The sequence below is a fragment of the Aegilops tauschii genome, chromosome 7, assembly GCF_002575655.3.
Source record: "Aegilops tauschii subsp. strangulata cultivar AL8/78 chromosome 7, Aet v6.0, whole genome shotgun sequence".
NCBI classification, from domain to species: domain Eukaryota; kingdom Viridiplantae; phylum Streptophyta; class Magnoliopsida; order Poales; family Poaceae; genus Aegilops; species Aegilops tauschii.
Genome location: NC_053041.3, coordinates 86,883,334 through 86,911,227, shown reverse-complemented (window position 1 = coordinate 86,911,227; position 27,894 = coordinate 86,883,334).

Below are 27,894 nucleotides of genomic sequence, written 5' to 3'. Positions count from 1 at the left end.
CTCCATAGATGCATGTTGGTGAGCGTAGGAAAATTTTAAAATTATGCTACGATTCCCAACAGACTTTGTCAGGATGCTTAGGATCTTCAAAACCTGGGGGTTGAGCAACATATACTTCTTCCTCAAGCTTACCAGTGAGGAATGCACTTTTCACATCCATTTGATATAAAGTTATATTATGATGGTTAGCATAAGCAAGTAATATGCGAATAGCTTCAAGTCTAGCAACAGGTGCAAAAGTTTCATCGAAATCAATTCCTTCAACCTGTGTGTAGCCTTGAGCTACTAGTCGTGCCTTATTCCTCACCACAAGGCCATTTTCATCTTGCTTGTTGCAGTAGATCCACTTTGTGCCAATGATATTGTGTTTGCGAGGATTTGGACGATTGACCAGTTCCCAAACGTTGTTGAGCTCGAACTGATGTAATTCTTCTTGCATGGCCTGAATCCACTCAGGCTCCAGAAGTGCTTCATCTACCTTAGTGGGCTCTGAGATAGAGACAAAAGCATAGTGCCCACAAAAGTTAGATAAATGTAAAGCTTTTGAGCGTGTGAGAGGACCTGGTGCTTCAATGTCATCGATGATCTTCTCAACTTGCACTTCTTTTGCAACGCGAGGATGAGTAGGTTGTCGTCGAGGAATTTGATCAGCATTTTCTTCAGCACCATTTTCTTCAGCAATTTCTTCAGGTGCATTAGCTCGACATTCTTCACATTCTGGAATGAATTCTTCAGCAGATTCTTCGGTAGGAATGACATCCTCAGTAGCCTTGAATTTGATAGTTTCCTCAGGTGCTGGTTCATGTATCTGTAACATCCCAAATATTCAATTTGGTATGTTATACATAGATCATCATTGCATATCATATTTTATTGCATTTTGACAAATCCTCGATAATCCTAAGCAACTCAAGGACCCTCGGAGAGAGTTGGGGATTTTCTCGAATTTTCATATTTGATTTTCATCAAGTAATAAAACGAGGATTTTGGTTTTAATTATTTTCTCTCCGGAAAAATATTTCATTTAAAAAAATAAACGAGAGGAGAAAATATGACTTCTCCAAAACAATTGAAATATTGGAGGAAAAATGTTAAAATCATTTATTGGAATTTATTCGGATTTTATTTGCAATTTTATTGCATTAAAAATATTGCATGTTCTAAAAAAAAAATTATTTTTGTGTCAAAAAAAATGTTCACCCTATTCTAGATTTTCTAACTAGACGGGGAAAATTTATTTTATCTTTTTTGGACTTTCATTTATTTTTCTACGAATATTTTTCCGCGGAACGTATTTAAAAAAATGCGCAGCGCCCGACTGGCCCGAGCCCAGCCGAGCCAGGCCGCCGGCCCGCCCGCCGTCTCCTTCCCTGCGACGACGCCCGCCGCCGCCCGGTGTCCGAGGCGAGCACGGAGCCCCGCCGCGCCTTGCCCCTTCCCCAAGCCGCCGGACCCCCCCTTCTATATATATACCCCCGCAGCCCGTCCCCGAGGTAGCTGCACCTCGCCTCGTTTGCCGGTTTTTGTTAAAAAAAACCGTTCGTAAAAAAAAACCTAGATCGGTTTTTTTTTCGGTTTTGTTATTTTATGAGCGTTCACCGACACGTTCGTTTTAACGAACGCGTTCGTCGGATTTTCTCTGTTAACGAACGTCCGTTCTTTAACCGTTCGTCTGTTTTTCTTTTTCGTCGGATTTTTCCGCGATTATCTCAGATTCGATTTCTGATCGAATCTTCGTTTCTGTTTAACTTTTCGCTCGTTTATCGTAATCAGGCGATTCAAGCGCCTAGAGTTTCGTCTCGAAATTCTCTTTCCGTTTAACCTACTCAAACAAGTTTTTGCTACTGTAAAATTTGACCTAGATCCAGATTAGTAAATGAAGTTTGTTTCTTTCGCAGTTTGACTTTCGTTGCTTCGTTCGAGTTGATTCTTTTTGCAAACCGGAGTTCTTAAGTTGAACTTTCTGGTTGGATCTTTCATTCGAGTGTTACCGGTGCATTAGATGAGTACTTATTGTTTGCTTGTTTGTTTGCGATAGAGTACCCGGAGTGTGCCGCTTGTTACTTCGAATCGCTAGGTTTCGCGGATCATCAGCAAGGCAAGTAACACTTTGATCATACTTTCTATACCCAGTTTTATTGCATTAGATCTGTTCCTCAAACAATTGCATGATTAGGATCTAATTAAGCTGTGGGAACTGGGAAGTAGTTGAGGTAGTACCTATTACCTGTTTTATTTATCAAACCCTTGGGAGTTACTTCTACGTTGCTATTATTATTGCCATGCTATGCTCGTAGACGTGGATTGGGTATGAGAGATATTCATGACAGATTGAGATTGTTAATAATGGTTTACCTAAGGTGGCAACTAAAATTCACATCTGGGTGGATTGAGGCACCTGGAGAATCCAGTGTTGTCTGTTTGTATAAGGACCGCCACCCATGCTCAAAGGGATCATAAGATTATTCATGCTAGAAACTTCCGTGTGCAGCCACAAGCTATTATGGGCTCTAACATAGTTGAGTAGGTTACATGATCTCTTGAAGAGGTGGGCTAGCAGATGTAGGGGAAAGTAGGTGTACCGGTCCACCCGGAGTAAAGAGTGATTGTTCCTGAAAGACTGTGTCTCGGTCATCCGTTTCTCAAACATCATGCAGTGCGAGAATCAAGCGGAGGCGATCGAGTCTTGTGGGGAAAAGTGCACAAACCTCTGTAGAGTGTACAAACTAATCATGGTTAGCCGTGTCCCCGGTTATGGACAATTTGAGTATCTAGTACCTGGATTATCATTTGAATCTCATCACCATGTTACTTTTAATTAATTTTGTTGGGTTATTGATGACACTTAATTGGGATTGAGATGCTGTCAACCATCTCAATGTTTCACAACCACCATGATAGTTAAATAAAATTTATTCCTTTGCAGTAGGGAAAAATTTGCTTTTCGCAAAACTGTAACCATAGAGCTTTCCACCAGCCATACATGCATGTAGTATAGCCTTATTATTGTTCATTATTCTCTACGTGATACTTTGCCAGCATATTCTATGTGCTGACCCGTTTTCGGGCTGCAACGTTTCATGTTGCAGACTTTTCAGACGACGAGTAAGGTGCGTTAGGTCATGGTCTTATACTCAGTGATGCCGCTGGAGTTGATGGACTCACTTATCTTCCAAGTCTTCCGCTGTTATCGTTTAGATGGCCTTAAGCCATATTTATCATGCTTAATCTCTTTGGAGATATTCGATGTAATAAGTGTGTGATTGCTACTCTGTTATAAATCCTCCATTTGTACTGTGCGTGTCAGCATTACTGATCCAGGGATGACACTGGTGCACAGCAGCACAGACCATTTGAGGTCTGGTCACTACAAAGGTGGTATCAGAGCACACGCTGACTATAGGACACGACCACTAAGCTTAAGCCCTAGAAAGCTTCTCTCTTCTCATTTCTGACCCCTCTCCACTTTCTACTCTTTTAGGAATGGCGGATGCAAGGAGCAAGTTCATGCAACCAGATGAAGACACGCCTTTTGGTCGACACTTGAAGGAAGTCACCAAGTATTTGAACATAGGAATACCTAGCATCACCGGAACCTACAACGCCACATTACCCGAAGAGGAGAGCTGGAAGATTCAAGTTCACATTCCAGGAAGGACGTTTGTGCCAGTTACTGAACCCATAAGATTGGTTTTTGAAGCACCAACCTGGAGTTTAGGGAAGAGCATGGCCGCACACATCGCCATGGGACGCATTGGAGAAGTCTACCACCAGGAGCTTAAGGATACAATTTATCAGATTTGTGGACGCCGAGACGCACAATGGGAGATGATCAGAACCAAGAAGGATGGATCAATCGCAGCTTTCATCCAGGAGCAAAACCAACATATTCATCGCCAGGAGAACCAGATGTGCACGGACAAGGAAGAACTGAAGAAGGCATTAACCAAGATCAAGGAACTGGAGGAAGAACTCAAGGCTACACGCGAGGATTATATGGAGGAAATCATCGCACTAGTAGGGAAGAATGACGACCTGGAGAAGAAGATTGGAGTATTCATGGGAAATCCAGTGCCAAAAGCAAAGGATGACGAATGCACTTGTCCAGATAACTACATCATCATCGACGACACCGACTCGGAACCAAGTGAAGATGACTGGGTTGACGAAGCTGGAGCAGACATCATGGAGTCTTCAACGGATTAGAATTTCTAGTAGACCCCCATATTAGTAGTAGTTTTCCCCCCATTTAATAGTATAGTTCAAGCACTTTGTAACGCTAGTTAGATCGATTGTTATGCCTTGTTTGAATTGATTGAGTGATATTGATTGTATTTGTCTCATGAGCATATGGGTAGTTTTTCCCTCTAGACCTCATTCTATTCTTAACTCTCATCTTTTCTAACCTATCAGATGCCTCCGAGACGCGACACCGGATTTGTTTTCCCACCGGAGATCACCCAGTTGATTCAGCAGCAGAATGCCCTGATGCAAGTGTTAGTGCAGAACCAAGGCAACAACAACAACAATGTAACACCCTGGGAATCATGCTACAGTAACCCCCTGTGATTAAGCTAATCATGTTGCTAAACAGGGCTTGATCACATTTGAACCACACCCTTGTCAAACTCCTAGTTCAAACTTCAAATATAATCAAAGTGGAAAATAAAAGTTTTCAAAAATTCAAACAGAAATGTTCAGTGGGTTCTAAATAATACACTGGTAATTATGGTGGAGGAAACACATTTTTATAAAATGTCTAAATACTTTTAAATGAAATAAAACAGAAAAGGAAATAAACAAAAAAAGAGAAAACAGAAAACAGAACAAAGAAAAAAAAAGGAACAAAAGCCCCCCCACTGGACCTGGCCCAACTGGGCCACCCCAGGCCCAGCCGGCCGGCCCAACCCCCCTCACCTTATCCCCTGCCCCCCCCCCCCCACCGACAGCCTCGCTTCCCCCCCCGAAATATCTCACCCCCCCGGTCTGGATCGAGGAGGAGACCGACGCCGTCGCGCTCGACCCCGCGCCCTCGCCTCGCCGGAGCGCTGCCTCGCCGGCCTGCCTCCTCCTCCTCGCCGGCCTGCGCCTCGACACCGCATCGCCGTCGCCCCCGTCTCCCCCTCGACCCCACTGCCGTGACCCTGCATCCCTCGGTGAGGCCACCGGCCTCCGTCGCCCGCCCCTCTCCTCTCGGTCACCGCCGCCCCGCTCGCGCTCCGGCGCGCCCAGACGCGCCCCGCCGCGCCTGTCCACGCACGCGCGCCCGCACGGCCTTCGCCCGCGCGCGCCCCGACCGCGCGCCCGCGTCGGCCACGCCCCGCCTGCCCCCCCCCTCGTCCTCGCGCACCCCGAGCTCCTCCGCCCGCACCGATGGTCCCCGCGTGCTCCTGGCACTCCCAGGACCCCGTAGAGCCCCACGCCTGGCCTTCCCGTGCCTCCCATCGCCGTGCCCGTGCAACCCCGAACTCCGGCCGCCGCTAAGCTCACCGCCGGTGCCGTTTCCGGCCATCTCCGGACGAACCACTACCACCATCCGGCGCGGATCGTCTTGGCCGTTCGAACGCGACCAAGCGCGCGTGAAACGGACCCCTGTGGCCGAAATCCGGCCACGGCCGAGGCTCGTCGCCGTGTACGGGCTCGCCGGAGTGCCCTCCCGCCGGCGTCCGACGTGGCACACCTGGGGGCCACCCCCTGGGTCACTGCCAGTGGGCCCCCTGGTCACCTGTTGACCAGTTGACCTGGTCAACTGGGCTGACTGGGCGGCCCCAGCCACTGACGTGCGGGCCCCGCCCCTTAAAATAAATAATTAAAATGATTTTATAATTAAAAGTAATTAGATTAACTAATTAGTCACTGACATGTGGGGCCCATCCCTCTAATTATACTGTTAGTTTAGTTTAACTAAATGTTAGACTAACAGAGGCTGACATGTGGGTCCCACTGGACCCACCTGTCTGGTTTGACTGGTCAGCCGACCAGTTGACCTGCTGACGTCAGCATTACCTCATGCTGACGTCATAATTCATTTTTCTGAATATAAATAATTCCAGAAATTCAAATAAACTTTGAAAATTCATATCTTTTAAACCGTAACTCGGATGAAAATGTTTTCTATATGAAAGTTGCTCAGAACGACGAGACGAATCCGAATACGCAGTCCGTTCGTCCACCACACCTCCCTAACCTATCGAACTAGCAACTTTCCCCCTCCGGTCCGTCTGTCCGAAAACGTGAAACATCGGGAATACCTCCCGGGTGTTCCCCCCCTTCACCGGTACCACCTACTGTCGCGTTAGGACACCCCTAGCACCGCTCATTGACATGTCACGCATCGTCATGCTTATGTTTGCTTTGTATTTACTGTTTCTTCCCCCTCTTCTCTCCGGTAGACTACGAGACCGACACTGCTGCTGCCCAGTTCGACTACGGAGTCGACGACCCCTCCTACTTGCCAGAGCAACCAGGCAAGCCCCCCCCCCTTGATCACCAGATATCGCCTACTCTATTCTCTATACTGCTTGCATTAGAGTAGTTTAGCATGTTACTGCTTTTCGATATTCTATCCTGATGCATAGCCTATCCTTGCTACTACTGTTGATACCTTTACCTGCAATCCTACATGCTTAGTATAGGATGCTAGATTTCCATCAGTGGCCCTACATTCTTGTCCGTCTGCTGTGCTATACTATCGGGCCGTGATCACCTGGGCGGTGATCACGGGTATATACTTATATACTACATACATGACACATGTGATGACTAAAGTCGGGTCGGCTCGTAGGAGTACCCGCAAGTGGATCTTTGTGGCGGAGCGACAGGGCAGGTTGAGACCGCCTAGGTGAGAGGTGGGCCTGGCCCTGGTCGGCGTTCGCGGATACTTAACACGCTTAACGAGATCTTGGTATTTGATCTGAGTCTGGCCATTTGGTCTATACGCACTAACCATCTACGCGGGAGTAGTTATGGGTATCCCGGCGTCGTGGTATCAGCCGAAGCCTTCTTGACGTCAGCGACTGAGTGGCGCGCGCCGGATTGGACTGGAACGCCACTAGGCTAGGTCTGCTTCCGGCCGCGTACGCAACGTGCAGGTGTGCATAGGGCGATGGGCCCAGACCCCCGCGCGCATAGGGTTAGACCGGCGTGCTGACCTCTCTGTTGTGCTTAGGTGGGGCTGCGACGTGTTGATCTTACGAGGCCGGGCATGACCTAGGAAAGTGTGTCCGGCCAATTGGGATCGAGCGTGTTGGGTTATGTGGTGCACCCCTGCAGGGAAGTTTATCTATTCGAATAGCCGTGTCCCTCGGTAAAAGGACGACCCGGAGTTGTACCTTGAGCTTATGACAACTAGAACTGGATACTGAGTAAAATACACCCTTCCAAGTGCCAGATACAACCCGGTGATCGCTCTCTAACAGGGCGACGAGGAGGGGATCGCCGGGTAGGATTATGCTATACGATGCTACTTGGAGGAATTCAATCTATTCTCTTCTACATGCTGCAAGATGGAGATGTCCAGGAGCGTAGTCTTCGACAGGACTAGCTATCCCCCTCTTATTCTGGCAATCTACAGTTCAGTCCACTGATATGCCCCTTTACACATATACTCATGCATATGTAGTGTAGCTCCTTGCTTGCGAGTACTTTGGATGAGTACTCACGGTTGCTTTTCTCCCTCTTTTCCCCTTTCTATACCGGATTGTCGCAACCAGATGCTGGAGTTCAGGAGCCAGACGCCACCGTCGACGACGACTCCCACGGCACTGGAGGTGCCTACTACTACGTGCAGGCCGCTGACGACGACCAAGAGTAGTTAGGAGGTCCCAGGCAGGAGGCCTTGCCTTTTCGATCGTTGCTACTTTTGTGCTAGCCTTCTTAAGGCAAAACTTGTTTAACTTATGTCTGTACTCAGATATTGTTGCTTCCGCTGACTCGTCTATGATCGAGCACTTGTATTCGAGCCCTCGAGGCCCCTGGCTTGTATTATGATGCTTGTATGACTTATTTATGTTGTAGAGTTGTGTTGTGATATCTTCCCGTGAGTCCCTGATCTTGGTCGTACACATTTGCGTGCATGATTAGTGTACGGTCAAATCGGGGGCGTCACAAGTTGGTATCAGAGCCGACTGCCTGTAGGAACCCCCCTTCCACACTCCTTGGCCGAAGTCGAGTCTAGACATTGCAAAACTTTTACTAACATGGATGTGCGGCTTACGGGCCCACGTCGCCATTGGGTGGTACTAGGATCTTTTACTCCTCGACCTTTACTCTGGGACTCTGAACTCTCTTCTACTCGGGTTAAACGAATTTGCTAACTCTAACACTAGGATCCCGTGACCACGTTCACCCCTAAGATGGATAAGCCATAGTTGTTTCTTAGAATAGTATTTTGAACAATTCACACACTGTCATTTGACTCCTTTGAAACGTCTTTGCTTTCAGATGGAAACCACGAGGCAGGTTGTTCGCCACACGATGGCCATTGGTGCCTCGGGATCACCTGCGGTGCTAGCTGAGATGATGACCTATCTGGGTTATCGCTGGCACCCTGAGTACACCGTCTACGAGGAGTACCAGGACTTTAACCAGGAGCAGTACCGTGCCATCGTCCACCTCTACTCTCGGGAGTACGACTCCACTACTGTGCTGCACACCGCACATGGTGTTGGTGTGACCATCGATATGGCTGTCCACGATGCAGCCTATGCTGCTCTGACACGTCTTCGTGGAGAGTATCGGGAGTTGGACACCTCCCCTTTCAGGCACATTGCTACCGCCTCTGATGTTGGTGCAGAGGGATACTATACTGCTGCCTACTCCACTGTCACCCGAGAGCCCTTCTACCATCAGCACCTGGTTCTGCATGCTGATGGGCTGGATCGAGCTAACCGAGCTCTTCGCCACGAGATGTACACCACCCGTCAGCACCTTTACCGTGTTCTGACGCTGCTACACCCCTTTGTCCGGTCTGGACAGGTACCGCGTTCTGCGATCTACCCAGCCAGGACCGTGATGCCCCACGGTGTCGGTTGGCCAGAGGTGGGAGGTTACTCTCCCGCACTTGGTCCTCTTCTGCCACCTGAGCGTCGGGCTCTACACCTGAGTATCCGCGGCCCCCAGTCTGCTGACGTGGAGGGCTATCTGTTGCCTCACTACCAGCTGTCGGGCTACGATTACCTCCACAGTACCTCTTGGGACTGATGTAGGCTTGTTTGTAGTGTTAAAGGCATTCGCCGCGAGCCTGTGTGCCGCCTATGATGTTTTAGTCTATGTACTGAACCCTGTGTACTGAACTCTATGCATGACCCCTTTTGTAAGCTATGCCGACTACTGAGTAGTAGCTATCGTGCTCCTTTCATTATGCATGTTTCATCATGAATGATTCTTGTCATTGCAAATTTTCTAAATGCTGAACTACCCCTGTTATATATTAGCAGGATGGTTAGACCAGGTGGTCGTGGCCGTGGTGGCGATGCCCCACCACCACCTGAGTACATGGCTGGTATGATCCAACAGTTCGAACTGAACCGCCAATTCATGGAAAATATGATGGCTCAGTTTCCTCGCCCCAATATGAACCAGCAGCCAGCCCAAGTGACTCTTCAAGATTTCATACGCCTCAACCCAACCATCTACCGCAGCTCAACTCAGCCTCTGGATGCTGATGACTGGCTCCGTGACATCACCTATGAGATGGAGTCTGCTGATGTAGCCCCTGCCAGCTATGTCACCTTTGCTTCCTTCTTCTTGAAGGGACCCGCAGCTCAATGGTGGGACAGCCACAGGCGTACTCTGCCAGCTGGAACAATCATCACATGGCCAGACTTCCAAGCTGCTTTCCGTGCCCGCTTCATTCCTCAAGGAGTCATGGACCGGAAGAAGCGTGAGTTCCGCAACCTCACCCAAGGCAACAAAACTGTCGAAGCTTATCAGCGGGAGTTTCTGGACTTGTCCCGTTATGCTGAAGAAGACATTGCAACTGATGCACGCAGACAGGAGAAGTTCCGTGATGGCCTTCAAGCTGACATCAAGCTCGCACTTCTAGTGCATGACTTTGCTGATTTCGCCACCTTGGTGAACAAGGCCATCAATGTCGAAACTGGTCTGCAGGAATACCAGAGCTCTCACAGACGCAACCGTGACACGGGCTCATCTTCGGGCCCGCCCTCACAGAAGCGTAAGATATGGATCCCGAACAGCATGTACCGTCCAAATGCATCTGCCCCAAGGCAGACCTATGCTGCACCTCGTCTGCCTCCACCACCAACTAGGCAGTCAAGACTTCCGGCTCCACCATCCCAAGCTCCTGTTCCCACTCCGAATAATGGCTTGTGCTTCAGGTGTGGTCAACCAGGACACCGTGCTAGAGAATGCAACCAGAACCAGAATCAACTGGCCCTTCCAGCAACTGGCCGTGGTAACAATCAGCCTCGCAACAACAATGCTAAGCCTTATGGTCGTGCTCATGCCAACCACGTTGATCTCAACGAAGCTCAAGACCAGCCTGCTACTGTGATGGGTACACTCCTCGTAAATTCAGTACCAGCATCCGTTTTATTTGATACAGGTGCATCGCATTCATTCATGTCAAAAGATTTTGCATACAAGCACGACGTTAAATGTGAGGAGATGAACACCTCTGTATTGGTCAAAACCCCCGTGGGACAGTGTCAAACCTCCTTGGTTGGCATCGATGTCCCCGTGGAAATCGAAGGGCTGGAATTCTATGCCTCTCCCATTATCCTGAAGTCGTCTAACATCGACCTCATTTTGGGTATGGATTGGTTGAAAGCGCATACTGCTTCTATAGTTTGCGCCACTAAAACCGTCCATCTGCTACACCCTTCAGATGAAATAGTTGCTTACCAAGCTAATCTGGTGCAAAATGCCGAGGCAAGGCTCTATGCATTGAATGCATTGAACGCTGCACCACTCGAGGGCATTGAAAATATTCCCGTCGTGCGTGAATTCCTCGACGTCTTCCCTGAAGAACTTCCAGGGATTCCCCCTGCTAGAGCTGTCGAATTCATCATCGACTTGAAACCAGGCACCACTCCTATAGCCAAGCGACCCTACAAAATGCCGCCGCATGAACTCCTTGAGCTTAAGGAGGAAATCGACAAGTCTCTTCGCAAAGGATTCATTCGCCCAAGTTGCTCTCCTTGGGGAGCACCTTCTCTCTTTGTCAAGAAGAAGGATGGGACAAACCGGTTAGTTCAAGACTACCGTCCTATAAACCAAGCTACCATTCAGAATAAATACCCTCTTCCTCGGATCAATGATCTGTATGATCAACTGGCGGGTTCGTCAGTGTTCTCTAAGCTCGACTTGAGGTTGGGCTACCACCAGATCCGTGTTCGCGAAGAGGATATCCCAAAGACCGCCTTCGTGACTCGCTATGGTTCTTACGAGTACACCGTCATGTCTTTCGGTTTAACCAATGCTCCAGCCACCTTCTCTCGTCTGATGAACTACATATTCATGGATTACCTCGACAAGTTCGTCGTGGTTTATCTGGATGATATCCTGATATTTTCCAAGAACGAAGAGGAACATGCTGAGCATCTTCGACTTGTGCTGGAAAAACTACGAGAACATCAACTATATGCCAAGTTCTCTAAATGTGAATTCTGGCTACCCGAAGTAACCTATCTGGGGCATGTCATCTCTAAGGATGGTATTGCCGTCAACCCCGAGCGAGTTCAGGCTATTCTTGATTGGACTCCTCCCAAGAACGTTAAGCAAGTCAGAAGTTTTCTCGGTCTCGCCAGCTATTGCCGTCGATTCGTCGAGAACTTCTCTAAGATCGCCAGGCCTCTGACTAACCTGCTGCATAAGGGCGTCAAGTTCCAATGGACAGACAAATGTCAGGAAAGTTTCCAAGCACTCAAAGACAAGTTGACTTCTGCTCCAGTTCTAGCTCCACCTGATACTAAGAAGGACTTTGTCATTTACTGCGACGCTTCCCGTCAAGGATTAGGCTGTGTCCTAATGCAAGACCGCAAAGTGATTGCTTATGCCTCTCGACAATTGCGCCCTCACGAAGAGAACTACCCAGTTCACGACCTCGAACTTGCTGCTGTCATTCATGCGCTGAAGCAGTGGCGACATTACCTTCTCGGTAATCGTTGCGAGATCTTCACTGACCACCAAAGTCTGAAGTATCTGTTTACTCAGCCAGATCTGAACCTCCGTCAACAGAGATGGATGGAGCTCGTTGCAGACTTTGACTTGGGTATTTCCTATACTCCAGGCAAGGCTAATGTAATGGCTGATGCCTTGAGCCGCAAGTCTTACTGCAACCACCTCCAAGTTCATAAAGTTCAGCCCTCACTTGTTGAAGAATTCAGGAAGCTGAACCTCCATATTGTTCCTCCGGGTGCACTCGCTCCCCCTCCTAAGGAGTTCCGCAAGATGAACCTCCGTGTTGTTCCCCAGGGTTCCCTCAATACCCTGATCGTCGAACCAGATCTCCTGGACTCCATCAAGAGAATACAGGGGTATGACTCTGAAGCCCACAAGATTAAGCGCTACCTCGCAGAAGGAAAGCCCTCATTCTTCACCATTTCTGAAGATGGCACCCTATACTTCAAGGGCCGCCTAGTGGTGCCATGTGCAGAGAAAAACCTGGATATGACACAGGAAGTTATGAAAGAAGCTCATGATACGCCTCTGTGTATCCATCCGGGTAGTACAAAGATGTACCAAGATATCCGTCAGAGATTCTGGTGGACTAATATGAAGCAAGACATTGCTCGTTATGTTGCTGAGTGTGACGTTTGCCGTCGCATCAAAGCAGAACATCAAAGGCCTGCTGGAACTCTGCAACCTATCTCTATTCCTGAATGGAAATGGGACCATGTTGAGATGGACTTCGTCACTGGATTTCCCAAATTGCAGAAAGGTAATGATGCTATTCTTGTCGTCATTGACCGGCTTTCCAAAGTTGCACATTTCCTGGCAGTCAAAGAAACGATCACTGCTAGCCAGTTGGCAACGCTCTATATGTCCAGGATTGTTTCACTCCATGGTATTCCATTGGTTATCAGTTCAGACCGTGGTAGCATATTCACTTCAAGATTCTGGGCAAGTTTCCAAGAAGCAATGGGAACTCATCTGTCATTTAGTACTGCGTTTCATCCTCAATCGCAAGGACAAGTTGAACGCGTCAATCAAATCCTCGAAGACATGCTTCGAGCTTGCGTTATTTCCTTCGGCAAGAAATGGGAGGAATCTCTCCCGTATGCTGAGTTCTCCTATAATAATAGCTATCAAGCTAGTCTGAAGATGGCCCCCTTCGAGGTGTTATATGGACGAAAGTGCCGAACCCCTCTGAACTGGTCAGAAACTGGGGAACGTCCACTCTTCGGTCCGGATATTATCCAAGATGCCGAAGAACAAGTCCGCATTATTCGCGAGAATCTCAAGACTGCTCAGTCACGTCAGAAGAGTCAGTATGACCGTCATCATAAAGACATGGTCTATCAACCTGGCGAAAAGGCTTATCTTCGAGTCACACCTATGAAGGGTGCTCACCGATTCGGGATCAAGGGCAAACTAGCTCCTCGCTATATTGGCCCATTCACTATTCTCGAAAGGCGTGGAAAAGTGGCATACCAACTGGAACTACCGCCGAACCTTTCTCAGGTTCACGATGTGTTCCATGTGTCACAGCTCCGCCGATGCTTCAAGGATCCAATCCGAGCTGTGGATCATGAAGTGCTCGAATTGCAGCAAGACCTCTCCTATAAGGAGCATCCGGTCCGCATTCTCGACCAAGCTGAACGCCGCACACGTCAGAAGGCGATCAAGTTTCTCAAAGTCCAGTGGTCGCACCATTCTGAAGATGAGGCCACTTGGGAACGAGAGGATCGTCTGCGCGAAGAATACCCCGCACTGTTTCCTTCTACCTCCTAAATCTCGGGACGAGATTTCTTGTAGTGGAGGAGATTTGTAACACCCTGGGAATCATGCTACAGTAACCCCCTGTGATTAAGCTAATCATGTTGCTAAACAGGGCTTGATCACATTTGAACCACACCCTTGTCAAACTCCTAGTTCAAACTTCAAATATAATCAAAGTGGAAAATAAAAGTTTTCAAAAATTCAAACAGAAATGTTCAGTGGGTTCTAAATAATACACTGGTAATTATGGTGGAGGAAACACATTTTTATAAAATGTCTAAATACTTTTAAATGAAATAAAACAGAAAAGGAAATAAACAAAAAAAGAGAAAACAGAAAACAGAACAAAGAAAAAAAAAGGAACAAAAGCCCCCCCCCCACTGGACCTGGCCCAACTGGGCCACCCCAGGCCCAGCCGGCCGGCCCAACCCCCCTCACCTTATCCCCTGCCCCCCCCCCACCGACAGCCTCGCTTCCCCCCCCCCCCGAAATATCTCACCCCCCCGGTCTGGATCGAGGAGGAGACCGACGCCGTCGCGCTCGACCCCGCGCCCTCGCCTCGCCGGAGCGCTGCCTCGCCGGCCTGCCTCCTCCTCCTCGCCGGCCTGCGCCTCGACACCGCATCGCCGTCGCCCCCGTCTCCCCCTCGACCCCACTGCCGTGACCCTGCATCCCTCGGTGAGGCCACCGGCCTCCGTCGCCCGCCCCTCTCCTCTCGGTCACCGCCGCCCCGCTCGCGCTCCGGCGCGCCCAGACGCGCCCCGCCGCGCCTGTCCACGCACGCGCGCCCGCACGGCCTTCGCCCGCGCGCGCCCCGACCGCGCGCCCGCGTCGGCCACGCCCCGCCTGCCCCCCCCCTCGTCCTCGCGCACCCCGAGCTCCTCCGCCCGCACCGATGGTCCCCGCGTGCTCCTGGCACTCCCAGGACCCCGTAGAGCCCCACGCCTGGCCTTCCCGTGCCTCCCATCGCCGTGCCCGTGCAACCCCGAACTCCGGCCGCCGCTAAGCTCACCGCCGGTGCCGTTTCCGGCCATCTCCGGACGAACCACTACCACCATCCGGCGCGGATCGTCTTGGCCGTTCGAACGCGACCAAGCGCGCGTGAAACGGACCCCTGTGGCCGAAATCCGGCCACGGCCGAGGCTCGTCGCCGTGTACGGGCTCGCCGGAGTGCCCTCCCGCCGGCGTCCGACGTGGCACACCTGGGGGCCACCCCCTGGGTCACTGCCAGTGGGCCCCCTGGTCACCTGTTGACCAGTTGACCTGGTCAACTGGGCTGACTGGGCGGCCCCAGCCACTGACGTGCGGGCCCCGCCCCTTAAAATAAATAATTAAAATGATTTTATAATTAAAAGTAATTAGATTAACTAATTAGTCACTGACATGTGGGGCCCATCCCTCTAATTATACTGTTAGTTTAGTTTAACTAAATGTTAGACTAACAGAGGCTGACATGTGGGTCCCACTGGACCCACCTGTCTGGTTTGACTGGTCAGCCGACCAGTTGACCTGCTGACGTCAGCATTACCTCATGCTGACGTCATAATTCATTTTTCTGAATATAAATAATTCCAGAAATTCAAATAAACTTTGAAAATTCATATCTTTTAAACCGTAACTCGGATGAAAATGTTTTCTATATGAAAGTTGCTCAGAACGACGAGACGAATCCGAATACGCAGTCCGTTCGTCCACCACACCTCCCTAACCTATCGAACTAGCAACTTTCCCCCTCCGGTCCGTCTGTCCGAAAACGTGAAACATCGGGAATACCTCCCGGGTGTTCCCCCCCTTCACCGGTACCACCTACTGTCGCGTTAGGACACCCCTAGCACCGCTCATTGACATGTCACGCATCGTCATGCTTATGTTTGCTTTGTATTTACTGTTTCTTCCCCCTCTTCTCTCCGGTAGACTACGAGACCGACACTGCTGCTGCCCAGTTCGACTACGGAGTCGACGACCCCTCCTACTTGCCAGAGCAACCAGGCAAGCCCCCCCCCTTGATCACCAGATATCGCCTACTCTATTCTCTATACTGCTTGCATTAGAGTAGTTTAGCATGTTACTGCTTTTCGATATTCTATCCTGATGCATAGCCTATCCTTGCTACTACTGTTGATACCTTTACCTGCAATCCTACATGCTTAGTATAGGATGCTAGATTTCCATCAGTGGCCCTACATTCTTGTCCGTCTGCTGTGCTATACTATCGGGCCGTGATCACCTGGGCGGTGATCACGGGTATATACTTATATACTACATACATGACACATGTGATGACTAAAGTCGGGTCGGCTCGTAGGAGTACCCGCAAGTGGATCTTTGTGGCGGAGCGACAGGGCAGGTTGAGACCGCCTAGGTGAGAGGTGGGCCTGGCCCTGGTCGGCGTTCGCGGATACTTAACACGCTTAACGAGATCTTGGTATTTGATCTGAGTCTGGCCATTTGGTCTATACGCACTAACCATCTACGCGGGAGTAGTTATGGGTATCCCGGCGTCGTGGTATCAGCCGAAGCCTTCTTGACGTCAGCGACTGAGTGGCGCGCGCCGGATTGGACTGGAACGCCACTAGGCTAGGTCTGCTTCCGGCCGCGTACGCAACGTGCAGGTGTGCATAGGGCGATGGGCCCAGACCCCCGCGCGCATAGGGTTAGACCGGCGTGCTGACCTCTCTGTTGTGCTTAGGTGGGGCTGCGACGTGTTGATCTTACGAGGCCGGGCATGACCTAGGAAAGTGTGTCCGGCCAATTGGGATCGAGCGTGTTGGGTTATGTGGTGCACCCCTGCAGGGAAGTTTATCTATTCGAATAGCCGTGTCCCTCGGTAAAAGGACGACCCGGAGTTGTACCTTGAGCTTATGACAACTAGAACTGGATACTGAGTAAAATACACCCTTCCAAGTGCCAGATACAACCCGGTGATCGCTCTCTAACAGGGCGACGAGGAGGGGATCGCCGGGTAGGATTATGCTATACGATGCTACTTGGAGGAATTCAATCTATTCTCTTCTACATGCTGCAAGATGGAGATGTCCAGGAGCGTAGTCTTCGACAGGACTAGCTATCCCCCTCTTATTCTGGCAATCTGCAGTTCAGTCCACTGATATGCCCCTTTACACATATACTCATGCATATGTAGTGTAGCTCCTTGCTTGCGAGTACTTTGGATGAGTACTCACGGTTGCTTTTCTCCCTCTTTTCCCCTTTCTATACCGGATTGTCGCAACCAGATGCTGGAGTTCAGGAGCCAGACGCCACCGTCGACGACGACTCCCACGGCACTGGAGGTGCCTACTACTACGTGCAGGCCGCTGACGACGACCAAGAGTAGTTAGGAGGTCCCAGGCAGGAGGCCTTGCCTTTTCGATCGTTGCTACTTTTGTGCTAGCCTTCTTAAGGCAAAACTTGTTTAACTTATGTCTGTACTCAGATATTGTTGCTTCCGCTGACTCGTCTATGATCGAGCACTTGTATTCGAGCCCTCGAGGCCCCTGGCTTGTATTATGATGCTTGTATGACTTATTTATGTTGTAGAGTTGTGTTGTGATATCTTCCCGTGAGTCCCTGATCTTGGTCGTACACATTTGCGTGCATGATTAGTGTACGGTCAAATCGGGGGCGTCACAAACAACAACCCACCGCCACCACCACCTGTTGATCACTTAGCCCGTTTTCTAAGGCTAAACCCGCCGGTGTTTTCCAGTAGCACCGAGCCGATTGTTGCAGATGATTGGCTCCGCAAAGTTGGAAGGGAGTTGACCACTGCAGGATGCACAGATGCGGAAAGAGTGCGTTTTGCCGCACACCAGCTTGATGGACCCGCAGTATCATGGTGGGAGAATTATACAGCCACGCACCCTATTGACACTGTCACATGGGACCAGTTCCAGCAAGCTTTCCGTACAGCACATGTTTCAGCAGGAGCTATGGCTATGAAGAAGCGCGAGTTTCGCAACCTACGCCAAGGAGGACGCACCGTAGGCCAGTATGTGGAGGATTTCAGTAAGTTAGCACGTTATGCACCAGATGACGTTGCTACAGTTGCTGCCAATTAGGAGAAATTTCTTGAAGGACTGTATGATGAACTGAGTATGCAGTTGATGGTAGCAACCTTCAACAATTACCAGGAGCTGGTAGATAGAGCTCTCATGATTGAAGGGAAGCAACAGCAGATTGAAAATCCTAAGAGGAAGTATGGACAAGGGAAGTACAATTCTGGAGCTCAGCAGAAGCCACGATTTGCCCCGAAACTGGGAGGACAGTTTCAACATACCCATGGAGGAGGTAGTTCGCACAACCATAATGGCTCTAAAAATGGTAATGGGAATGGAGGAGGCAACGGACAGAACCGCACCAACCCATCTACCCAACCAAGAGGGACCTAAGTCATGTTACTTGTTTCGAGTGCCAGAAGACTGGACATTATGCAACTGATTGTCCTGAAGCCCAAAATGGAAATGGCAATGGAAGCTCTGGGAAGAAGCCGAACCCGTTCAACAAAGGACATGTGAACCACGTGAGCGTGGAGGAGGTTGAAGCTCAGCCTGATGCAGTAATTGGTAAGTTTTTTGTTAAGTCATTTACTGCAACCGTTCTTTTCGATACTGGTGCATCGCATTCATACATATCAAGGGGATTTGTGAATAAGTTTAAGCTGTCCACCCAAGTTCTCAAAACCCCTATGTTAGTAACCTCGCAAGGAGCAGAGTATATGGCAAGCCAAGGATGTTTTCAGATACCATTGGCCATTGGTAGGCATGTTTTCCCCTCAGACCTCATAGTATTGGAGTCGCAAGGTTTGGATGTGATTTTGGGAATTGATTGGCTATCGTTGTATGGAGGAAACATCGATTGTGCCAGCAAGATGATTTTGCTTACCACCCCAGAAGGAAAAAGGATCAAGTATGTATCCAGGCATATGCCGAAGAGGACTCAAGTGAATTCCTTATCAGGAGTTGTACAGGAGGAAGTACCAGTGGTGAAGGATTATCCGGATGTATTTCCAGAAGAGTTGCCAGGCATGCCACCGGATAGAGACATTGAGTTCTTGATTGAACTTTTGCCAGGCACAGGACCAATATCTAAGAGACCGTACAGGATGCCTGCAAAAGATTTGGAGGAAATTAAGAAGCAGATCAAGGAGTTACTGGATAAAGGCTATATTCGCCCAAGTTCGTCACCTTGGGGATCACCAGTACTTCTAGTGGAGAAGAAAGATGGATCGCTAAGGATGGTTGTTGATTACCGTGGATTGAATGAAGTGACCATCAAAAACAAGTACCCACTGCCGATGATCAATGATTTGTTTGACCGCCTACAAGGAGCTAAAGTATTTTCCAAGATCGATCTACGACCAGGATACCATCAGTTAAAGATTCGAGAGTAGGATATACCTAAGACGGCATTTACCACCAGATATGGATTGTATGAGTACACCGTTATGTCATTTGGTCTGACTAACGCACCTGCCTATTTCATGAACCTGATGAACAAAGTGTTTATGGAGTTTTTGGATAAGTTCGTCGTGGTGTTCATTGATGACATTCTAGTCTTTTCCAAGAATGAGGAAGAGCATGAGGAGCATTTACGATTGGTACTTGAGAAGCTCAGAGAACATCAGTTATACGTCAAGTTCAGCAAGTGTGAATTTTGGCTGAAGGAAGTTGGATTCCTTGGACATGTTATTTCTGGAGAAGGAGTAGCAGTAGACCCTGCCAAGGTTGATACAGTGACAAGTTGGGAATCACCCACGACAGTTGGAGAAATCCGGAGTTTTCTTGGACTTGCAGGATACTACCGGAGATTCATCGAGAATTTCTCAAGGATTGCTAAGCCCATGACTGAGCTATTGAAGAAGGACACCAAATTCATTTGGACTGAGGAATGTGAAGCTAGTTTCCAAGAGTTGAAGAAACGATTGGTTACATCACCAGTGTTGATTCTGCCAGATCAACGCAAGGATTATGAAGTTTATTGCGACGCATCTCGTCGAGGACTTGGAGCAGTGCTTATGCAGGAAGGAAGAGTTGTGTCATATGCTTCACGACAACTTAAACCCCATGAGAAGAATTATGCTACGCATGATTTGGAGTTAGCAGCCGTGGTGCATGCATTGAAGACATGGAGACATTTTCTCATCGGAAACCATTGTGAGGTGTATACAGATCACAAGAGTTTGAAGTATATTTTCACGCAGAAGGAGTTAAATCTCAGACTGAGGAGATGGTTGGAGCTCATTAAGGACTATGATATGAGACTGCATTATCACCCAGGAAAGGCTAACGTAGTAGCAGACGCGTTGAGCCGCAAGAGTCATGTCAACACCCTCATGACAGGAGAGTTACCTCAGGAGTTAGCCGAGGACCTTCGCGAGCTATGTTTGGAGATAGTCCCAAGAGGCTATTTAGCGACATTAGAGATTCAATCTACCTTGATGGAAAGGATCAGGGAAGCTCAGAAGACAGACAAGGAGATTGAAGAGATAAAGGAGAAGATGAGCAAAGGAAAAGCCAAGGGATTTCGTGAGGATGAGCACGATACCTTATGGTTTGAGGACCGCGTATATGTGCCAAATGATCCGGAGATCAGGAAGTTGATTTTGCAAGAAGCCCATGATTCACCGTACTCGATTCACCCAGGAAATACCAAGATGTATTTGGATCTGAAGAATACTTTCTGGTGGACCGGAATGAAGAAGGATATTGCAGAATATGTAGCAGTCTGTGATGTATGTCAGAGAGTGAAGGCAGAGCATCAGAAGCCAGCAGGATTGCTACAACCATTGCCGATACCCGAATGGAAGTGGGATAAAATAGGCATGGATTTTATCACGGGATTACCCAGGACTCGTTCAGGCTATGACTCAATATGGGTTGTAGTCGACCGTTTGACGAAAGTGGCTCATTTCATTCCAGTGAAGACCACTTACACCAGTGCTAAGTTGGCAAAGATATACATGACCAGGATCGTATGTTTGCATGGAGTTCCGAGGACCATTGTATCAGACAGAGGAACCCAATTTACCTCGAAGTTTTGGAAGCAGTTACATGAAACATTGGGAACCAGGCTAGAATTTAGTACAGCTTTTCACCCACAGACAGATGGACAGACCGAGAGAGTCAACCAGATTTTGGAGGACATGTTAAGAGCTTGTGCACTAGATTATGGATCTAGTTGGGACGACAACTTGCCATATGCGGAGTTTTCTTATAACAACAGTTATCAGACCAGTTTGAAGATGGCCCCTTTCGAAGCCTTGTACGGAAGAAGGTGTAGAACACCGTTGTTATGGGACGAAGTTGGAGACCGTCAGTTGTTTGGACCAGATTTGATTAAGGAGTCTGAACAGAAAGTGAGGTTGATTCGCGATAGCCTCAAGGTAGCCCAGTCCAGGCAGAAGAGTTATGCTGATTCTAAACGAAAGGAGACAGTTCACGAAGTTGGAGACAGAGTTTATCTTCGAGTATCACCACTTCGAGGAGTGAAGCGCTTTGGAGTTAAGGGAAAGTTAGCGCCCCGTTTTATCGGACCATACAGAGTTGTGGAACATATGGGAGAGGTTGCCTACAAGCTGGAATTGCCCGAAGGATTGTCTGGAGTTCATGATGTATTTCACGTCTCCCAGTTGAAGAAGTGCCACGCAGAGATGGCTGAGATACCACTGAGAGATACTGTGCCACTGGAAGCAATTCAGCTGGAAAGTGATTTGACCTATGAGGAGAAACCAGTTAAGATTCTTGAGTATGCCAGCCGAGTTACCCACAGTAAGGTTATCAAGTTTTGCAAAGTCCAGTGGAGTCACCACACGGAAGATGAAGCCACTTGGGAGCGAGAGGAAGATCTACGGAAGGACCACTCCCACCTGTTTTCTAGCCAACCCGAATCTCGAGGGCAAGATTCATCTTAAGGGGGGTAGGTTTGTAACATCCCAAATTTTCAATTTGGTATGTTATACATAGATCATCATTGCATATCATATTTTATTGCATTTTGACAAATCCTCGATAATCCTAAGCAACTCAAGGACCCTCGGAGAGAGTTGGGGATTTTCTCGAATTTTCATATTTGATTTTCATCAAGTAATAAAACGAGGATTTTGGTTTTAATTATTTTCTCTCCGGAAAAATATTTCATTTAAAAAAATAAACGAGAGGAGAAAATATGACTTCTCCAAAACAATTGAAATATTGGAGGAAAAATGTTAAAATCATTTATTGGAATTTATTTGGATTTTATTTACAATTTTATTGCATTAAAAATATTGCATGTTCTCAAAAAACAAAAATATTTTTGTGTCAAAGAAAATGTTCACCCTATTCTAGATTTTCTAACTAGACGGGGAAAATTTATTTTATATTTTTTTGGACTTTTATTTATTTTACTACGAATATTTTTCCGCGGAACGTATTTAAAAAAAATGCGCAGCGCCCGACTGGCCCGAGCCTAGCCGAGCCAGGCCGCCAGCCCGCCCGCCGTCTCCTTCCCCGCGACGACGCCCGCCGCCGCCCGGTGTCCGAGGCGAGCACGGGAGCCCCGCCGCGCCTTGCCCCTTCCCCAAGCCGCCGGACACCCCTTCTATATATATACCCCCGCAGCCCGTCCCCGAGGTAGCCGCACCTCGTCTCGTTTGCCGGTTTTTGTTAAAAAAGACCGTTCATAAAAAAAACCCTAGATCGGTTTTTTTCGGTTTTGTTATTTTGTGAGCGTTCACCGACACGTTCGTTTTAACGAACGCGTTCGTCGGATTTTCTCTGTTAACGAACGTCCGTTCTTTAACCGTTCGTCCGTTTTTCTTTTTCGTCGGATTTTTCCGCGATTATCTCAGATTCGATTTCTGATCGAATCTTCGTTTCTGTTTAACTTTTCGCTCGTTTATCGTAATCAGGCGATTCAAGTGCCAAGAGTTTCGTCTCGAAATTCTCTTTCCGTTTAACCTACTCAAACAAGTTTTTGCTACTGTAAAATTTGACCTAGATCCAGATTAGTAAACGAAGTTTGTTTCTTTCGCAGTTTGACTTTCGTTGCTTCGTTCGAGTTGATTCTTTTTGCAAACCGGAGTTCTTAAGTTGAACTTTCTGGTTGGATCTTTCATTCGAGTTTTACCGGTGCATTAGATGAGTACTTATTGTTTGCTTGTTTGTTTGCGATAGAGTACCCGGAGTGTGCCGCTTGTTACTTCGAATCGCTAGGTTTCGCGGATCATCAGCAAGGCAAGTAACACTTTGATCATACTTTATATACCCAGTTTTATTGCATTAGATCTGTTCCTCAAACAATTGCATGATTAGGATCTAATTAAGCTGTGGGAACTGGGAAGTAGTTGAGGTAGTACCTATTACCTGTTTTATTTATCAAACCCTTGGGAGTTACTTCTACGTTGCTATTATTATTGCCATGCTATGCTCGTAGACGTGGATTGGGTATGAGAGATATTCATGACAGATGTGAGATTGTTAATAATGGTTTACCTAAGGTGGCAACTAAAACTCACATCTGGGTGGATTGAGGCACCTGGAGAATCTAGTGTTGTCTGTTTGTATAAGGACCGCCACCCATGCTCAAAGGGATCATAAGATTATTCATGCTAGAAACTTCCGTGTGCAGCCACAAGCTATTATGGGCTCTAACATAGTTGAGTAGGTTACATGATGTCTTGAAGAGGTGGGCTAGCAGATGTAGGGGAAAGTAGGTGTACCGGTCCACCCGGAGTAAAGAGTGATTGTTCCTGAAAGACTGTGTCTCGGTCATCCGTTTCTCAAACATCATGCAGTGCGAGAATCAAGCGGAGGTGATCGAGTCTTGTGGGGAAAAGTGCACAAACCTCTGCAGAGTGTAAACTAATCATGGTTAGCCGTGTCCCCGGTTATGGACAATTTGAGTATCTAGTACCTGGATTATCATTTGAATCTCATCACCATGTTACTTTTAATTAATTTTGTTGGGTTATTGATGACACTTAATTGGGATTGAGATGCTGTCAACCATCTCAATGTTTCACAACCACCATGATAGTTAAATAAAATTTATTCCTTTGCAGTAGGGAAAAATTTGCTTTTCGCAAAACTGTAACCATAGAGCTTTCCACCAGCCATACATGCATGTAGTATAGCCTTATTATTGTTCATTATTCTCTATGTGATACTTTGCCAGCATATTCTATGTGCTGACCCGTTTTCGGGCTGCACCGTTTCATGTTGCAGACTTTTCAGACGACGAGTAACGTGCCTTAGGTCGTGGTCTTATACTCAGTGATGCCGCTGGAGTTGATGGACTCACTTATCTTCCAAGTCTTCCGCTATTATCGTTTAGATGGCCTTAAGCCATATTTATCGTGCTTAATCTCTTTGGAGATATTCGATGTAATAAGTGTGTGATTGCTACTCTGTTATAAATCCTCCATTTATACTGTGCGTGTCAGCATTACTGATCCAGGGATGACACTGGTGCACAGCAGCACAGACCATTTGAGGTCTGGTCGCTACAGTATCACAGAGGGTAGGTGCTCTCTTTGTGAGCCATTTGTTTCATCGAACCGCACATCTACAGTTTCAACAACCTTGTGAAGAACAGTGTTGAAGACTCTGTAGGTGTGCGAGTCCTTTCCGTAACCAAGCATAAAACCTTCATGTGCTTTCGGTGCAAATTTAGCATTGTGATGAGGATCTCTAATCCAACATTTAGCACCGAAGACTTTGAAATAACTCACATTGGGTTTCTTGTCAGTGAGCAGTTCATAGGCAGTCTTCTTGAAGAATTTGTGAAGATATACCTTGTTGATGATGTGGCACGCAGTATAGATTGCCTCAATCCAGAAGTGACGAGGCATCTTGTACTCATCAAGCATAGTGTGAGCCATCTGAACAAGAGTTCTGTTCTTGCGCTCCACGATGCCATTTTGCTGAGGAGTGTAAGGAGCAGATAACTCATGAGTAATACCAAGTTCATCAAGATAGTCATCAAGACCAGAATTCTTGAACTCAGTTCCATTGTCACTTCTGATGTGCTTGATCTTCACACCAAAGTTGGTTGAAGCCCTCGAGGAAAATCGTTTGAAGACTTCCTGCACTTGATGTTTGTAAGTAACAATGTGTACCCATGTGTAACGAGAGTAATCATCAACAATAACAAGCCCATAGAGAGATGCGTCATTTGTGACAGCTGAGTAATGGTTAGGACCAAAGAGGTCCATATGAAGCAATTCGAATGGTCGAGTAGTGGTCATGATAGTCTTCGCTGGATGCTTAGCCTTGGTCATCTTTCCAGCTTCACAAGCTCCACATAGGTGATCCTTGAGGAATTTAACATTCTCAATACCAATGACATGCTTCTTCTTCGCAAGCGTGTGCAAATTCCTCATGCCTGCATGACCAAGTCGTCGATGCCATAGCCATCCTTCTGAAGCTTTTGCAAGTAGGCACACGGCTGGTTGCAGTCTTGTAGAGAAATCAACAATATACAAGTCTCCTCTCCTGAAGCCTTTGAAGACTTTGGAATTGTCAGCTTCCATAACCACAACACGACGATACTTGCCAAAGACAACTACCATATCAAGATCACAAAGCATTGAGACAGACATGAGGTTGTATCCTAAGGACTCGACAAGCATGACTTTGTCCATGTGTCGATCCTTTGTGATTGCAACATTACCTAGACCCAATACCTGACTTTTGCCTTTGTCAGTGAAGATGATATGCTTCAGATGCGATGGTGATAAGGGAGCATCAATCAATAGATTCTTGTCACCAGTCATGTGATTTGTACATCCACTATCGAGGACCCACTCAGTGGCTTTGGGTTGATCATCCTGCAGATGAATTAGTGCAGCTTACGAACTTTATATAATTCATCAGTGAAGAATATGACATCAATTCTTTAGATCAATTTCATCAAGCAATAGAACAGATAAAGCAGTATGAGGACGTGAGAAATGAAAGTTCATTTCTTCATGATTAGCCTGCGTCCTTTCAGGCAAACTTCGGGTCTCCAGCAAATTCTTCAGACGTTCAAGTACGTCTGGAGACCTGACCCTGCAGAAGAGATTAGTTCTTTTTCTTCACCACCCACATCTGAAGGGGTGGCAAAGAGTTCATCACTCTGCGAGCTCCATATGAGAAAGGTGGAATAGAAGCCAATCCATTTTGTTTCACATAAGAGGAGTTAGGGTAAGCATATGAATAAGCAGAGAAATTCTTCGAGGACTTATGAACATAATGATTAGAAGAATAATGCTCATATTCATAGCCCTTGGCTCTTCCCTACGAAACAGAGTTGTTAGCATGATGATAATCATATGAGGACTTTGATCCTTTTGAGGAATTTGATCCACATGAGGAATTTGGTCCGTATGAGGACTTGGATCCATATGAAGAATTTGGTCCATATGAAGAATTTGATCTGTGGTTCCTATTCCTCACAGGTGGTGTCATGAGGACATTCACCTGAAGACATTCAAGGCATCTTTTGGGAACCCAGATTTTCTTCATAGGAGAACCATTCCTGCAGTTAGTGCCAACATATCTAGCAAATACTTCACCATTCTGATTTTTTAACAGTTTATAGTTGGAGTCAAATGACTCATCAGAAGAATGAGGAGATTCACATGTAAAGCCAGATAAATTACATGGATCAACTGGAGGTCCCTTTGCAGCAACCCATGAGGTTTTGGGGTACTGCTCAGGCTTCCAATATGTACCATCAGCATTGAGTTTCCTCTCAAAGGCAATACCCTCTTTCCTAGGGTTTCTGTTGAGGATCTGCTTTTTAAGCACATCACAAAGAGTCTGATGCCCTTTGAGACTTTTGTATATGCCCGTCATGTACAATTCCTTCAGCCCTGCATCGTTAGTGATACTAGCAATGTCATCAGATGAGGAATTAGTGATAGCAGAGACAGTTGAAGAATTTGTAGCATTAGAAGCATTTGAACATTCAGGTGAAGAATTAGGAGATTCACGTTCAATGCATTTCAAACATGGAGGAACAAATTCTTCATGAGAAGCGCTAATTTGTTGAGCAAGTAATGAATCGCGCTCCTTCTGAAGATCTTCATAACTCACTCTTAGCTTCTCAAGATCTTGCTTTCTTTGAAGAAATTCATACGAAAGCTTCTCATGATCAGATAAGAGAGTGTTATGATGACCTTGAAGGTTGTCATACCTAGTCTGAAGTCTCTGGAGATTTCCAGTCAAGGTTTTAGTGCGATCCATTTCTTCACCCAACATATCATCACTCTTGTCTAGCATGTTTTGAACCTTTTCAAGGGCCCTTTGTTGTTTCACAGCAATCTTAGCAAGTTTAGAATAGCTAGGCTTAAGGTTTTCATCAGATTCATTTTCACTTGATTCATATGAGGCACACTACTGGAATCAGCTAATTTGCCATCTGCCAGCTCTTTGTCGTCTGCTAGCTGACGGCAAAGAAGCTCTTTGCCATCAGCTACCCAAAAGCAGACGGCAAAGAAATGGCAGACGACAAAACAGGCCTTTGCCATCTGCCGGCTCTTTGCCGTCAGCCAGCTGACGGCAAAGAATCTTTGCCGTCCGCTGGCTGACGGCAAAGAGAGAGGTGGCCCCCACCCCCCGCCCGTTTAGAAAAACTTAACGCCCCACCTCTTTGCCGTCTGCTAGCAGACGGCAAAGAGAGATAAAGGCGGACGGCAAAGATTGGCGGACGACAAAGACTAGACTAACAAACGGCCCCCACCCCCCGCCCGTTACTCTCTCTTCTCTCCCTCTCTCCTCCCCAACGCGCCCCGCCACCAGATCCCACGTCCACCGCCGCCCCCGCCGCCGCCCCCGCCCCCCCCGTCGCCCGCCGCCGCCCTCGCCCCCGCACCCGCTTGGCACGTCGCCCCCCCACCCCTCCGCCCCCACCCCACCTGCCGACGCCCCGTCGCCCCGCCACCCGCCGCCCGGCGCCCCCCCGCCACCGCCCCCCGCCGACCGTCCCGTTGCTCCGGTGAGGGACTACTTCTTTTTTTTTCTGTTT